The 14247-nt window shown below is 39.2% G+C and overlaps 1 protein-coding gene across 1 annotated transcript in view; it reads left to right on the top strand.

Moving 5' to 3' along the window:
• Positions 1-14247, top strand: part of GFRA1 (GDNF family receptor alpha 1) — a 142233-nt gene that overhangs the window by 90773 nt on the left and 37213 nt on the right. The gene's annotated exons all lie outside the window — the stretch shown is intronic.

Below are 14247 nucleotides of genomic sequence, written 5' to 3'. Positions count from 1 at the left end.
ACTGGGTCTTTTCGCCTTCAGCATACACTACAGTGGCATACAGGACCGCCTCTGCCCTGAGGAAATGCTTTCTTCCTACTTAGCATTGCGTATGTTTGTACAAGAATGTTGTGTTAATGTCCTATTTATGAAGTTGTGCCCAAGAATCTTGCTCATTTCTAATGTGTAAATTCCTTGTAGATTATCCAGTTCTGTGAATTAGCAAGTAAGGAAATAAACACTATTGTAAAATGTCAAGGACACTGAAGATATCATATAAACGGTAGTAAGTACTTATATATGCCTGGTAAAATATTTACTTTGAAGTTTATTTATGAGATCTCTACTGCTGATCTTAAACGTTTATCCATAGCACCTTAGATGTGCCCGAGTGCTGTTCACAGGTGAGGGCGGTGAGCAGCACCCTACCCTCGATGGCTCAGGGGAAATCTGGAGCCAGTTTCCTGCTGACTCAGAACAGATTTAAAACAGAGCAGGGTTCTCATTTCAGTTCAGTGAGTCACATTCAGCACCTTCATAGCTGATGCTGTTGCAGTTTGTGAAAGCTGGATACATGTAGTCTCAGAACCACCTGTTTTCCATGTCCATGTTGTGCCATTATTCTTTTGCTTATAAATATTGTCTTCCCTATACAGAGGCCCTGTTAATTAATAAAGTCACAGTATCTTTACTGTGTTTTCTGCCAAATTCCCAATGCGTTACAGTGCCAATGAAATGGGAGAGAGGTTTTTATATGGAGAGTTCTTCCTATTATTCAGCTGTAGCGTTCAGGAATTACTTAGTTAAATTAATGTTATTACTTCTCTCATGACTGTGTTTTCCTTTGGTCAGCTTTGATCTAATGATGTCTCAGCAGCTAAGTTTTTAATGGCATTTTGTTTAATTTGACTTTGTGAGTCTGGTGTTGTGCTTTCTCCATTGCGACACTGCAAAGGAAAGCTTGGTAAAATCTCTGCTCCTGTTGCCCTAAGTTGCAGCTGACATGGGAGTGAAAACGGATTTCTTTACAGGTTCTTCCTGTGGCTTCTTTTCTTTAAAACAGCAAAATTAAGAAGTTTGGACTCTTCCAAGGCTCAGTGAGACCTGGCTATGAGGGAGAGGGGCAGCATTGGTAAAAGGGAATGGGTGGGCAAACGCCTGCGGGGTCTGGGGCAGTCAGTGATTGCAGCATTTAGGTCCTACACCTGGAGGTAAAGCAAGCTTGATGTGTTGCTGAGAGTCATCTCACATAGGTGTTAATACCTCCTGGGCTGTCTAAACTGCTAGTGTATTTAATACCTTCCCTCTCTACTGTCATGGAGAGGAGGAATCAGCAGCAGAGCTATTCCAGCCTATCCATAATATAGCGAAAGACATTTTATCTCTGTGACTTGTTGTGCACTTAGAGGGAGTTGCACTTAGACAAGTTTTCCTCTTGTCCTGCAGGAAAACAGAGACTTGGGCAGGGGAGGAAAGAAAGGGGAGATATCCTCCCTGCTATTGAAAGTGTTGGCACTGATAAATATCAGTCTACGTAGTAGTTACAGATATGTTTAGAATAATTACAAGCCGTAGTCAGTAGGCATGCAATTCTAACTGATAACTCCTATTTCATTTTGAAATCAGAGAGAGTTTCTGAATGGGAGAATAATTTGAGAATATGTTCTGCCTACTGTGAAACAGAGTCATTTAGAAACTATTATTTGAGTGCCTATTGCATCTATTAAAGCTTCTTCATAATGCTAGTTAAGACAAGGGGACAAGTTCTAAAGGGTTTCTGAAAGTACCTTGGTTTAGAAATGCTGCTGGGTCAGAAATGCAAGATTTGAATCTGCCCATACTCCGTATAAAATATCAACTGGGCCTGTGCATATAAGTATTTAAACGTGCAGTTTTGGATGCTCTTTAAAAGCGTTGTCCTGGACGCATGTATCACTGAATCTGTTTTTGAAACAGAGTTAAGAGCGGGGAAGCGATTTAGCCAAACTGAGGTACCACTAACTGAGACGGTAGGATGCTTTCCTTTTTTTTTTTTTTTTTTTTAATTCATTAATCTATCTGTTATATACCATAAGCACTCGAACGAGGGAAAAGAGACCAGCCATGTCAGGAAATGCAAATAAGTTCTGACTTGTGTAAACAGCCCTAATTTTTCAACTTCATCAGAATACTGAACGGTTCATTTTCATTATCGTTTTTCTGCTGCCTCTACTTGTGTCCCAGCCCATATCCAGCTTTGAAACCCATTGGAGTCTCTCAGGCGTGCCTGTCAATGCTTACTGAAAAGAAAAGCAAAAAACCAAAGAACAAAAAGAAGCCATTAGAGTTCCTTTTTATTATGAACATAAACAAAACTTCTAAGGAAAGTCAATACACTGTCAAAAACTTTCACCAATGATGTTGTTCTGGAATAGCTCAAACTTCAGGAACCTCCTGTTCTGATCACTTCAGCCACCAATCAAACTTCAGAAAGGTGACTGGCATGTTTTAAAAATATCATTCTGCTACAAATGCAGGGCAGTGTGCTTCATTTTTCCCACTATCACATTTGACAGTATTTCAAATATTATTTTATTTGAGCAATGAAAGTGAGAGTCATTAGTTTGGTCTTTTTAATAATCTGTGTTTTGAATTTGCATACACCCTCTGTCTCCTGGATATATTCAGAAAGCACAGACCAGAATGATGATGATAGACACATTATTTGTTAAAAGAATGATATCAATCCAGTCACATGCTGCAAAGATCTGAAAAGAAGGGTAGCATAAAATGCAGCATTTTTTGTTAAAATAAGAATCTAGTAACAGCATGTTTCTTGTCTTCCACAGTTTTTATTTTCAAAATGGTTGGTCAAATCATTGAGGCTTCTTTTTAAGGTGAAATAGCCAGAAAGTAGTTCTTGACTAATTTCAGAAGACAGCTGTTTGGACCTTTTTTTTGGCTAAAAGAAATACTATTCTTAATGTTTTGCCTTTGGTTCTGTAAAAAGCACATGTTGCTCGCTACAGCTATTTGATACTGAAAAAAAAAAAGATAAAATGGCTGCATAATATATTTAAATAACTTTTCCTCGTGGGATGTATGAAGGATACAAATGAAATGTCCTATTAGGTTTCAGTAGATGGGTCATCTCCCCGAAAATACAATAAAGATATTTTCGGCACTGTGTATTCAGAGAGCTAAATGTTTATAAATGTGCTTTCATTGGTGTATTCTTACCTCTTCATCAGTTTCTGGTCACCTGTCCTATCCAGTCTTAATTTTGTTGCAACCACTCATTTAATTCTCTATGAGAGCTGCATCTACAGGTATAAGAACGTTGTGTCAAAATATGGAAACTTTTTCATCAGTGCATAGAATTCATCCACACTAAGAGCTAAAACAAAAGCTCAGCTGCTTACTATGTTTCCTGAAAACATAAGAAACTTGCCAAGAAATTAATTTTCCTTCTTTATATTCTGTTGAACATTTTTAATGATAATTTATTATGGAAAGGGAGACACTGTGTCTGTGCTACTCTTCCATAAGGCATGTGCAAATCTGCAAGTGCTTTATGCCAGTACCTGTTTGTAAAAGTGGCTTTTCTGTGTAAGACTTCTGGACTGTTCCTGCAACTTGTACCATTACTGACTGAAACCGTACACCCTCATGGATAAGATTTGCCAGAGGAAGGGGTGGTTCAACACTGTAGGCAAGTCTATGATGAGATGTTATAAATGTGCAGTCAGCCTTTTTTTGTCCTGCTATAGCAGAGGGGGAGCCCAGCACCTTGTATTAGGAGGGAGCCTTCTTCAGTTACAGCATTAACAAGTAGCAGGGAGGAGTACACTAAAGAGATATGTGGAGGGAGAGGGAAGAGGGGAAGAAAAAATATGCCCTTTTCCTCAAATTTTCTATTCCTTAGATTTATCTTGCATTTTTCTCACTTTCTCCCTTGCTTTTTTCTCATGCCTCTTCCCCTTGCTTTGTCTCGTTTCATCTCCTCTTTCCAGATTTCCTAGTCATTATGTGACTTTCACCACCTCTCTGCTGCATTTGAATTCTGTTATGGCCACTTACAGTACCGCCTCACCTGCTCCTCCGCGTGCTATTCTTTTCCTCCCTCAATATCCTGCCACAGTTCAGTGATCATCTGTAATTCAGCAAATAAGAGGAAAGACATAGGTCCTACCTCCCTTTCTGAGCCTTGTAGCTCATGTTGATTACCATTTGGTTGGCCAGCTACTAAGCCTGACTGCTCAGTTTGAGACTGGCTCTAGCTTTATGTGTTAAAAGGACACTTAGTGGATATTTTCATGAAGGACACAGTAGCACGATACAGTTCTGTATAACAGAGCTGGATTTGCATCCCTCCGGGGTATTTATATCAGTCTGACACTCAAAGCTGTCTGGCAGCTCCTTGAGATGATTGTTTTGCTGTGGGTATGCAAAACCAGGACAATAATATAGTTTTTGTAATGCTGTTAAGGACATTAAAACAGGGACACTCTGCAGGTTATGCCTGTATTGTAAGTTTGGAGACTGAGTCAGGGAGTGGGCGAAAAACCTCATGTGCTGCCTGACTCACCCTGCACTAGATGTAGGATGTCTGCAGTGTAATAGGGTTAGCCTGAGCTCAGGCTGCCTGCAAATCCTCCCTGCTCTGTCTGCGTGTGACATCAGGGCTTTGCTAGGAAAGGTCCTGGGGCTGCACAATAGCAAGTGGCATAGGAAAAAATGTAAAGCTGCCTTTTGGCCCGTATGCTGCAGCATGCCTACAAGCTCACCTCACGTCTGTAAGCATAGCCTGAACTTGAAGAATTATTATTTTTGTACGTATATGTATGTACACCTGTGTGCGTATATATATATATGCATAAATGTATATACTGCTAGAGTTATCATGTTTATTTAAGTGGAAAAAAACAAGGTATTAGTTAATTTTAATGAATTAATAGTGAGGAATGGTCACAGTTCAGAAAACTTAAAAAAATGAGATCTAGGGGGAGGTGGGACAGAAGCTGGTATGCTCTGCAGAGAAAACGTAATGGTGTAGTGGAATATGTGTGTGGGAAATTGCTAGCCTGGAAAAAAATATTAATGCAGTCTCTGCAAAATAAGCAAAAACCCTTTCAAGTCAAGGCAAAGTAAAGATAGAAAATGCTGCAATATTGTATTACTTTCTTCCCTTCTAGTCCCTTACATGATTCATTAAATTGATGTCTTTTGTTAGCAGAGTAAAACAGAGAATTACTCTCCCCTCCCCCCATAAACAAAGGTAATTTAAAATTTCTTCCCTCTGAATAAAACTCCAAATGAATTAAGCAGTTCCTTTTTAAAACATATCCATAAATCCCCTTGGAATCCAAAAATCAGAACACGCAGCAAAACAAGAGTGCTTTGTCCATGTTAAAGTGTAGATGGATCTCATCTGCCATACCAGGGTCTGCTTGTCCAGTCCTCATTTATACACTCTCTCTTCTGCTTAAGAGAGTCTTGAAGACTGAAAGCTCGCTGGGTGATTGACATTTCTCCAAAAGAAGCAAAGACACAAGGATATAGTAATTAGAAAAATGGCTCAGCTTTATTCCTGCACCCAATTTTCACATCGCTTTGTGCTTTAACAGTGAAGAGAGCCTCACGCACAGGGGGTTTATGCTCCAAGAAGCAGTAACTAGACACTATCTTCATGCTGAGGTCCCTTGACAGGCAAGCTTGAAACGCTCCAAGCGGCATCCCTTCAGTCAGCCTGAACCTCTGCTGATGCCTGAAACCCAGTCTCCACGAAAAGGGAGCGTAATTCTTTTGTGCCCAGTATGTGTAAAACACGAGCTATGCCTCAACATTGTCAGAGCTGTTTGGTTCAGCTGACTTTTGTTTTGCATGGTGTAGCTTTGGCAGTATCCCTGACGTGGCTGAGGTCCTGCTAGTCCTTTCTGGTTACTATTAAAAACAAATGTGGCACTGAATATTCATTATTACCTGTCTACAGGGTTGAAAAAGTGAAAGAGGGAATAAAGTATGGGTGTGTGAACATACAGCAATCATAAAATACACTTGAATATGAATGATTAGAGTTTTATAGGCCTTATTTAGATACCCTGCCTTCCCTGGCAGTCTCTTTTTAGACAAAATGATTCAGTGGGCTGGAGTACTCACAGCCACCACTAACTTTAGCACTGAGAACTTGGGGGCATTTGTGTAATCCAAATGTGGACCTTCATCATCATTTTGTCTGAAAAGGATTGTTTTGTTATTCTAATTGAGAAAGGAAAACTGCCTGTATAATGTAAGAAATAAAAAGACTACAGATTAGAAAGATGAGCCAGGAAGGGGGTTACAGCAGGGCAAATGTGACCCATTTTGTTTTGTTCATTTATCAGGGGTGAAAGATTAAACTACATACGTTAATAAAGCAGTTTCACCCATGTTTAGTCAAAAATATTGAGATCCAGGAAAATTAAATTTGGCATTAAACTTTAATAAAGATCTAAAATTGAAGCTACTCATGTTCTTACAGTTAAGGAAGCACTTAATTGCTTTGCTGGATGGGGTTCCTGTAAGAGTACTGCTACCGCTGATTTGTTGAATTGTTAGTTGAGAGATTTTTGTAGAGGGCAGGAGTTTGGCATCCACCGGTTTGCATGAGTCGTTTCCACCCACTAATCTGTGAAGTCTGGTGAAGAGAAGATTTTTGATCCCTTTTAATGTACAGCCAGGCACATTTGGTTAACTTGCTGTTTCTGGGGCAAAGAAAGGGTGCATATATCACACAGTAGCATTTTCTCTAATAAATCAAAATTTCTCATTTACCTCAAAGCACATATATGCTACAGGCAAGAAGTTGCTGTATGTTTAACATGAATAACAGAGCTATTATATCAAGTTCATTCCCAGTGTACTTCCTCTGACATCAGTGACTTCAGTGGATTTATTCAAGGGATGAATTTGGCTATTCCTGTTCTGTGTAGGTAAATCTTCAGGCAGTGCTAATTAAAAGAATGTCAACTGATTTTACCATTCCATTATGCTGGACTTTGTAAAGGTTATTTATATCATTCTACATCAGGCCCTAGTGAGAGAATATGTCTGGTGGCAGTTCATCTATTAATATAACTACAAGAAAATGTAAGCACTGGAACTAAAAATAAAACTTTGTTTCTCAACAAAGCAAGTGACAGCCACATGCATATTTTCAAATTTTAGCATGTTAATGTTTACTGAATTGAAATTGCATTGCTTTCATTGTGCTGTAAGCACTACCATGTTACTGATAGAGTAACTACTGTTAAATGGAAGCCAGATGTAAATGTACCAGTATCTGCAAAGACTTCTCGGCAGAGGTGGTGGTTGTTTCCTATGCTTTGATTATCTGCTGGCTTTAAAACCAGTGATACAGAAAAAGTTTTCTGGTGTGTGTTTACTGTTGAATATAGATTTTCTGTGTGAGCTGACTGTGACCATTGCCTAAGATTATTAATAGATGACCTTACATTCACATGTTTGTGCTTACACTATATTTGTTCAAGCACATTCTATAAACCATTACAGCAAGCTTTTCTATTATAAAGCACATATGACTAAGACCGCTGTTAAATTAAAACTTGACCGTATTGTTTGAATGTTCAGTTCACTTTCTTTTGTTCCAATTCAAGCATAAATTACGGTGGTTGTCCTCCCAGTTACGATGCTCCCTTTTCTAATGAGGCATTGTGAAATGCTGGAGATACATCTCAGTAACTGGCCATCATACAGCATTGCAAAATATTCTTCAGAATGGACAGTGTCTTTCAGAGCAACTTCTGTAAACATCTGGATGTATCACAGGCTGTCAGTTCTCAGCCTCAGTGGCTGTGTTCAGGTTTTTTTTGACAGCAGAGACAAAAAAAACCCCTCTTAAGACAGTCACATCATCCTTAACTGGTAAAAATGGTTTGTTTTCCAATCTTATACTACAAAACAGTGCTTTTTGTACCAGCGTTACATATCCATCTAAAAGCAAGTAAAACGTGTTGAATAAGGTCAATGCTATATTGGTTTGCTAGTGCCAGAACTTATCGACTTGCTGTTTGATGGGGCTGTTCTGTGCATGGAAAAAAAGGGTTCACATAAAAGAGACTCTAATCTGCTTTTATCTGCTGTAGTTCCGATTTTATATTTGTTGTCTTACTCCTGAAGTCAGAACAGTTTTTAGAATAGCTTCAGGATGAGTTTCAGCTATGCTGGCTGCCTACAGACCCTGCACGATTGAGTGCAAGGACACACTGGGCACCCTTTTTCCTTCAGCAAAGTCTCTGACAGGGGGACATGGAACTGTTCCCTTCAGGAACACCACTACACATACCACAGTGCCACTGAGGGGTTTTCCTATGCAAAAAGCATCCCTACGTAACTTAGGAAACCTGATGATCCAGTGCATCTGCCAACAGAAACTTTTCTGGTAAAGAGAGAACTTCTATTGGACTTTTAAGATTATTTTCTGTTTACAAACTCCACAAGAGTTTCATGCTTGAGCTTGAGCAATATTCTATTATAGTTTATTCAAGTGGTTACAGAGAATATTACTGTCTTGGATGTCTTTCTCAGGTACTTAGAACCACATCCTTTCAGTGTGCACTCACGATATAGTTTTTAATAAACAGCTAAGCATCCAATGGCACACTCAAGGACCAGCAGTGGCACTAATTTCTTTGGCTTGCTTTTTGAGAGTGACAATGATTTTCTTAGGTTTCCAGCCTGTAATTCAGACACTCCTGTCTGCCCAGCTAATGAAGTGAGAACAACTCTATCCGTAATGCACTAGTTCTTTCCTGAGTAACACGCTATCAAGAGACACTCTGGGGCTTGGACATCTTTAAACATGACAATCATTTATATTTAGAAGCTTCAAATTAAACGGCACGAAGGAAATGAAATAAAATGAAAATACAAAAACTCATGGTACTTAGAAAACAGCTGGTGGATTTGTTAATGTTATTGGAGAGCTTTGGTACGGAGACAGATAGACTAAGTAGAAATCTTCCCAGCATCCCATGATAGAAATCTCAGACTGACAGCTCAGCCTATAATTCTGTAGAAGATTTTTGGAGAAGTGTTTTCTTTGCAGATGAGAAGACAGAAACACATTATGCATGCTTAAAGTCAATGCAAGGAAACAGAGCCCTGCAAAACATATTTAATATAGGTTTGATTTCCTGTGGAATGCTTTCCAGATGTTCTTTCAAACAGGCCTCTAAAAAATGGTCTGAGGTAATTTTTTTGCAAACAGAAAGAGAAAATTCTGTTTTATGTCACTGCAGCTGAGAATCACTGTTCTGATTCTTTATTGCATTACCTTGTGCTCAGGATTTGCACTATATTTTTCAAAACTGGTTTTATTACACAAAAGGTCAGTACTATAAAAATATTTATATTACCCAATTGCAAATAAATCATACTTGTGTAGAATCACATTTCAGCTTAGTAGTTTTCCTTAAACCCAAAGGAGATCTAATATAGTAAATCAAAATTACTTTAATGCATGATGTTGAATAACTTAGAGGATTTAACTAACATTGATAAACTATGAGATGAGTGTTTTGTTAAGTTCTTTTGATATTCTGTAGCAGACATTACATAAAAAGATCTAACAGGTTCCAAGCAGAAGACATGAGCAAGGGGAAAGGATAACATTAGCAGAAAATGGTATAAAACTTTATTTTGCTTTGCATAAAATACAATAATAGAACATGGGTGTGGAGTATGTTTTCTTTAGAGCACTTGTTACTCAGAAAAAATGAGTTTTGTTAGTAGAAAAATAGAAAGAATGTTTGTACTGTTAATTTTAAAATATAGATGTGCATAGATGGAAATATTTTTCATTTTGCATGGCTGAATTTCTAATAGATAGCTTGCCATTATCTGGGGTAGTAGATGTCTGGAAGACCCCTGGTAAACAAAAAGCCTGGATAACACAGGTACTGGCAGACATGGTGGGAACATGGTACAGACAGTCAGCGAGCCAGTTTGGGTCAAGCCTGGGTGCTCAGCTGGAGGAACCAGCTTTGGTGGACTGTCGTGTCTGTGCCTGATGCTCTGAGCAAGCACTCGTGATGCTACAAGGCATCTGAATGAATCTTGTGTGGTCTCTGGTGTTTGTTTCTGTATCCAGTTCTTCCACAATCCAAATAGGCTGCTTGTGTATAATTGGGGATTGTCTGTATTTTACTTCCAGATGAAGAGCACAATTTTTAGAGATAAATAGAATCCAGAATCAAATATTTGCGTGGGCTTAGGCTGCCAGTCCTTTAAAATAACAAAACAGAAGCAAAATCAGATAAAAAACAGCTTCTTTCAGTTAGTAGCTGGTATTTTGGGTCCAAGATCCTGTAATGGTTTCTGCCAGTGTTGCAAAAGATTTGGATCAGCTTGTGGGAGAGAAACTGTTTTCAGTATTCAGGTCTTGGGAGCCAAATCTTCTGCCATCAGATCTTTATTTTTTTACCCTTCCTTCCCGCTTCCCAAAAGGTACAAATGCTGAGCAGTGTGTCAGGGCGCAGCATGTACCGGGGGCTCCCTGGGGTCCGTGGGGACTCCCCTGGGACAGGCAGGGCTTGTCCCACCACCCCAGCCAGGGAGCAGGGCAGCTGGGGACAGCCCCAGGCATCGGGCATCTCCCTGCGGACAGGCTGGGACATCGGCCCATGGGTGGACCTAGCTCAATGGGGCCCATGGCTGGGCAGGGCAGGGCTGTGAGGGGCTGGAGACCGAGGTCCTACAGCATCACTGGGGCAGGGACTGAGGCCTTGGGGGGCTGGAATGGAGCCCTGGGCCATAGGCTGGGTAGGGGAAGTCCCAGGGCAGGGACATTAGTTCCCTCAGGACCTGGACACTGTCATTGTTTGAGAAAGAGGATAGCAACCGACGAAAAAATAACCTTTTTGCTGAAAAAAAATAATGGAGTTGCTGTTTAATAAATATAAGTAAAAATGACCATTTAAAAAAACTTTCAAAATTCATAGTTGCTCACAGGTGCTCAATAGTGCGTGTGTGTAGCTAAGGAGGTATGAGATGTATTAGTATTACACAGCTCTAGTGTCTTTTAATGAAAAAAAATTGGGTCAAAGCTATATTACTAGGTGCTGGGAGGGTCATCTCTCTTGTGATGGAGCTGCTCTGAGGCTTTTTTCAGCTCACTGGTTCATAGAGTTTCTTATGTAGCCTTTGCCTCATTTTCTTGCCACCCACTCACTGTGTGTTCATGAAACAAAGAGAAAATGAAATGCTCCTCCAACAATGAAGCCATTAGTTTGGCCACATACCAACCTCTCTTGCCACTATTGCATCCCAGCAGAAATAGCACCACCCAAGCTATACAGGAGCTATTTGTAGCTACAGAGGAGGACCCCCACAAAAGAAGAACAAGTATGTTGGCTTGTTTTTTTCCTATAATGGTGTCATTTATCACTATGACACATATTCATTGACTTAGCCTGATTTTTTTCAGTGTCAGATTTATACTACTTTGCTGTTTTGAATATTGATGCAGCACTTCCCTTACGTGACTGTACTGTGTCTGCCAAATGGTGTCTAGACGCTAGAGCAGCTTTCACTAATTAGTGTAGTCACCCCAGTCATTCAGCTTTGGCATTTACGTACTCTTTATATTACTGCTGTCGAGACATAAATAGGTACCTAAACACAGGCAGCAATGTAAAGAGAGGTGGTGGTGAGCATGTCTAGACTTCACCTAACATCACCGAGGTGAGCGCAGCGGACAGCAGCCGTCGCTCCCTGCATTCCCTAACAGGGCAAGCAGTTGTAACCACTCACTTGGACATCACAGCACACGTACGTGCAGTCAGCGGGAGATCCGGATTCAGTGTCTTTCTTGGTCTGAAGAGCACCACTGCAAAGGCAAGGCTGAGAGAGATTTCCCTCTCTCTCAGCTCAGCCCCTGTGTACGAGCAATTCAAGATACATACAGCCAGAGAGAAAAAAAGAAGTAAGACAAATCAACACCTGCCCACCCAGGGTTTGGGGTACTTCTTGGGGAGGACTCGTGTCTGGTTCGTAGAGCTGCTTTCCAGTAGGCCATGATTTACACTAGATCCAAACTAAAAATGCAGTTTTAGAAATTTTCTGCAACTTCATCATTTATATCATACTTTTAAATATGGCACCAGTACTGAAGCTGAGTTGACCAGCTTTAAAGAGGGAGAACTGATAAATATCAAAGATAATTTCAGAACATCAAAGAACTTTTACAAAACCTTGAGAATAAAAAATAGTGAAAAACTAATCAGTTGCCTACGCGACAGGCTGTGCTAATATAAAAAATTGCCTCAAAAATTATATGCAGATTAAATAGAATACTGCTATTAACAAATCTTATTTGTAAGCAAAATTTGAAAGTTTTGATTTATCCTGCTGAGTATTTGAAGAACCACTATCATAAGGAAAACAAATTAACTTTGTTTTCTTTGTATTTTTAACTGTTACAAATGATTTTACTGGTGCTAATACAAAGCATTAGAGAATAGCAGGTTTGGGATTTTTTTCTCTTATTCTCAGAAAAACTATTTGTTGTTAGAGCAGATTCTCTTTGAATTTGCCAATAGGATTATTCTTATTTTTTCAGTTAGTGGTATACAAAATATTTAAAGTAAGCTTTCCAGAAGATCTGCAGTTTACTTTGAGGAGATTTTCCAGGGCTAAGATAGGATTCATTTACTTTCTGGGTTTTTTGCTCTACAAAGAGAGGATTTTTTTTTTTTCTTTCAAGGAAGAAGATTTCTGTGTGCTTCTCTTCAGTTCCTTTTTTTATGCGAAGGGAGGGAAAAAATCGTTAATGCTGCTGTGTGCAAAGAGGATTTGTGATTCTTCAACAGAAAAATAAATTGATAGTTCCTTTTAAATTTGGTCCTGCTACATGTGATGTACAATATAAAACTGTCTCTATCCAGCCATCTAGCAAATAGATACATATATGCGCATTGCACATGTAAAGTGATGCACACGTGAAAGCACACATGTTGCAAGCTCTGTTTGTCCTCTAGATTACCAAACTGCTCGATCATGGGTTAGACACCTACCCAGAAGTTACTACCCACAGGTTACTTCCTACTGAAGGAACACTAAAGCTAACACAACATGCACATTTTTTAATAGGACTGCTATCATCTGATTGCTCTTTTTCAGCATCCCTAAAAGGATTGTCTGTTTTACCCAAACAGTTCTTAATATCATGTGCAATACTTTACGATAAATGATTCTACAGTTTCTAATTAGGCTGATTTGTCTCTCTCTAGATAAATAACAGTACCACTGTTGTGGTATTGCTGATGAGCACACTTTTGTCAGTGCCAGTCTACTGGAAATGTTTGGGGCTAGATCTTCAGTGAGCATTAATCAGCAGATCTTTGGTGAAAATGATGGAGTTATTTTATGGCAGGTGGAGGTCTCTCTCTGTTTTTATTTACTGGTCTTAACTTTATCTCCAGTGGAAATGAATTTACATAAATATGAGGTGTAGTTAACAGCTCAGGAGAGAGTGAGAACTTTGATACTATGAAGTTTGGATGACTCACTGGGGAGGAGGTTTATGATGATGTCCAGTAATGCTTGGACCAGAGCTATCTGAACTATATTTGGCTTATGAAAACTTAAATGTGCAACGTTGTCAGATCATTACCTTTTATGACCACAAAAATTCTTCAGAAATTAACATAGAAATCAAGCTGTATGCAAAAGGGATCAGCAGAGCAATTTTTAGCCTCCTTTAGGGTTTACAATAAATAAATTCTTTAAGCAGACTGGTTGGCAAATGACTGGTATTATGGTATTATACCATAGTTATCAGCCCTTAAAAACATTTAGAGAAGAGAAATGCATTAACTGATCTCTGGACCAATGCACCTAATAATCTAAGGGAGAACCGGACATTTAAGAATGATTAAATGATTGCAAGAAATGTTTTCAGGATTTTCAAGATGCTGATCATATAATTGCAGCTTCGAAAAGGTTTATTTGTGGTCACATAAATAATGAAATTTAAACCAGAGGAGCTACTTTGTTTTAGAAATGCAAAAATTCTACACATACAGCAGGCTTGCTCTTTCTACCATGGCAAAGATTTTTCATACTAGATAGATGTAATAGTTTCTCTTCTGTCCTAAAACAGACTTCATCCAGGTATTTGTAAAAACCTTAGAATCTGTCAATGGTCTTGGTTCCCAATTGCTCAGAAGGCTGGATCCGAGCCACTATCTTAATTATCGACTAAGAGAGGAATCACTGCAGTGACATAGG

This window comes from Nyctibius grandis, chromosome 4 (genome assembly GCF_013368605.1).
Source record: "Nyctibius grandis isolate bNycGra1 chromosome 4, bNycGra1.pri, whole genome shotgun sequence".
Classification (NCBI taxonomy): domain Eukaryota; kingdom Metazoa; phylum Chordata; class Aves; order Nyctibiiformes; family Nyctibiidae; genus Nyctibius; species Nyctibius grandis.
This window is presented reverse-complemented; position numbering and strand designations above follow the sequence as displayed.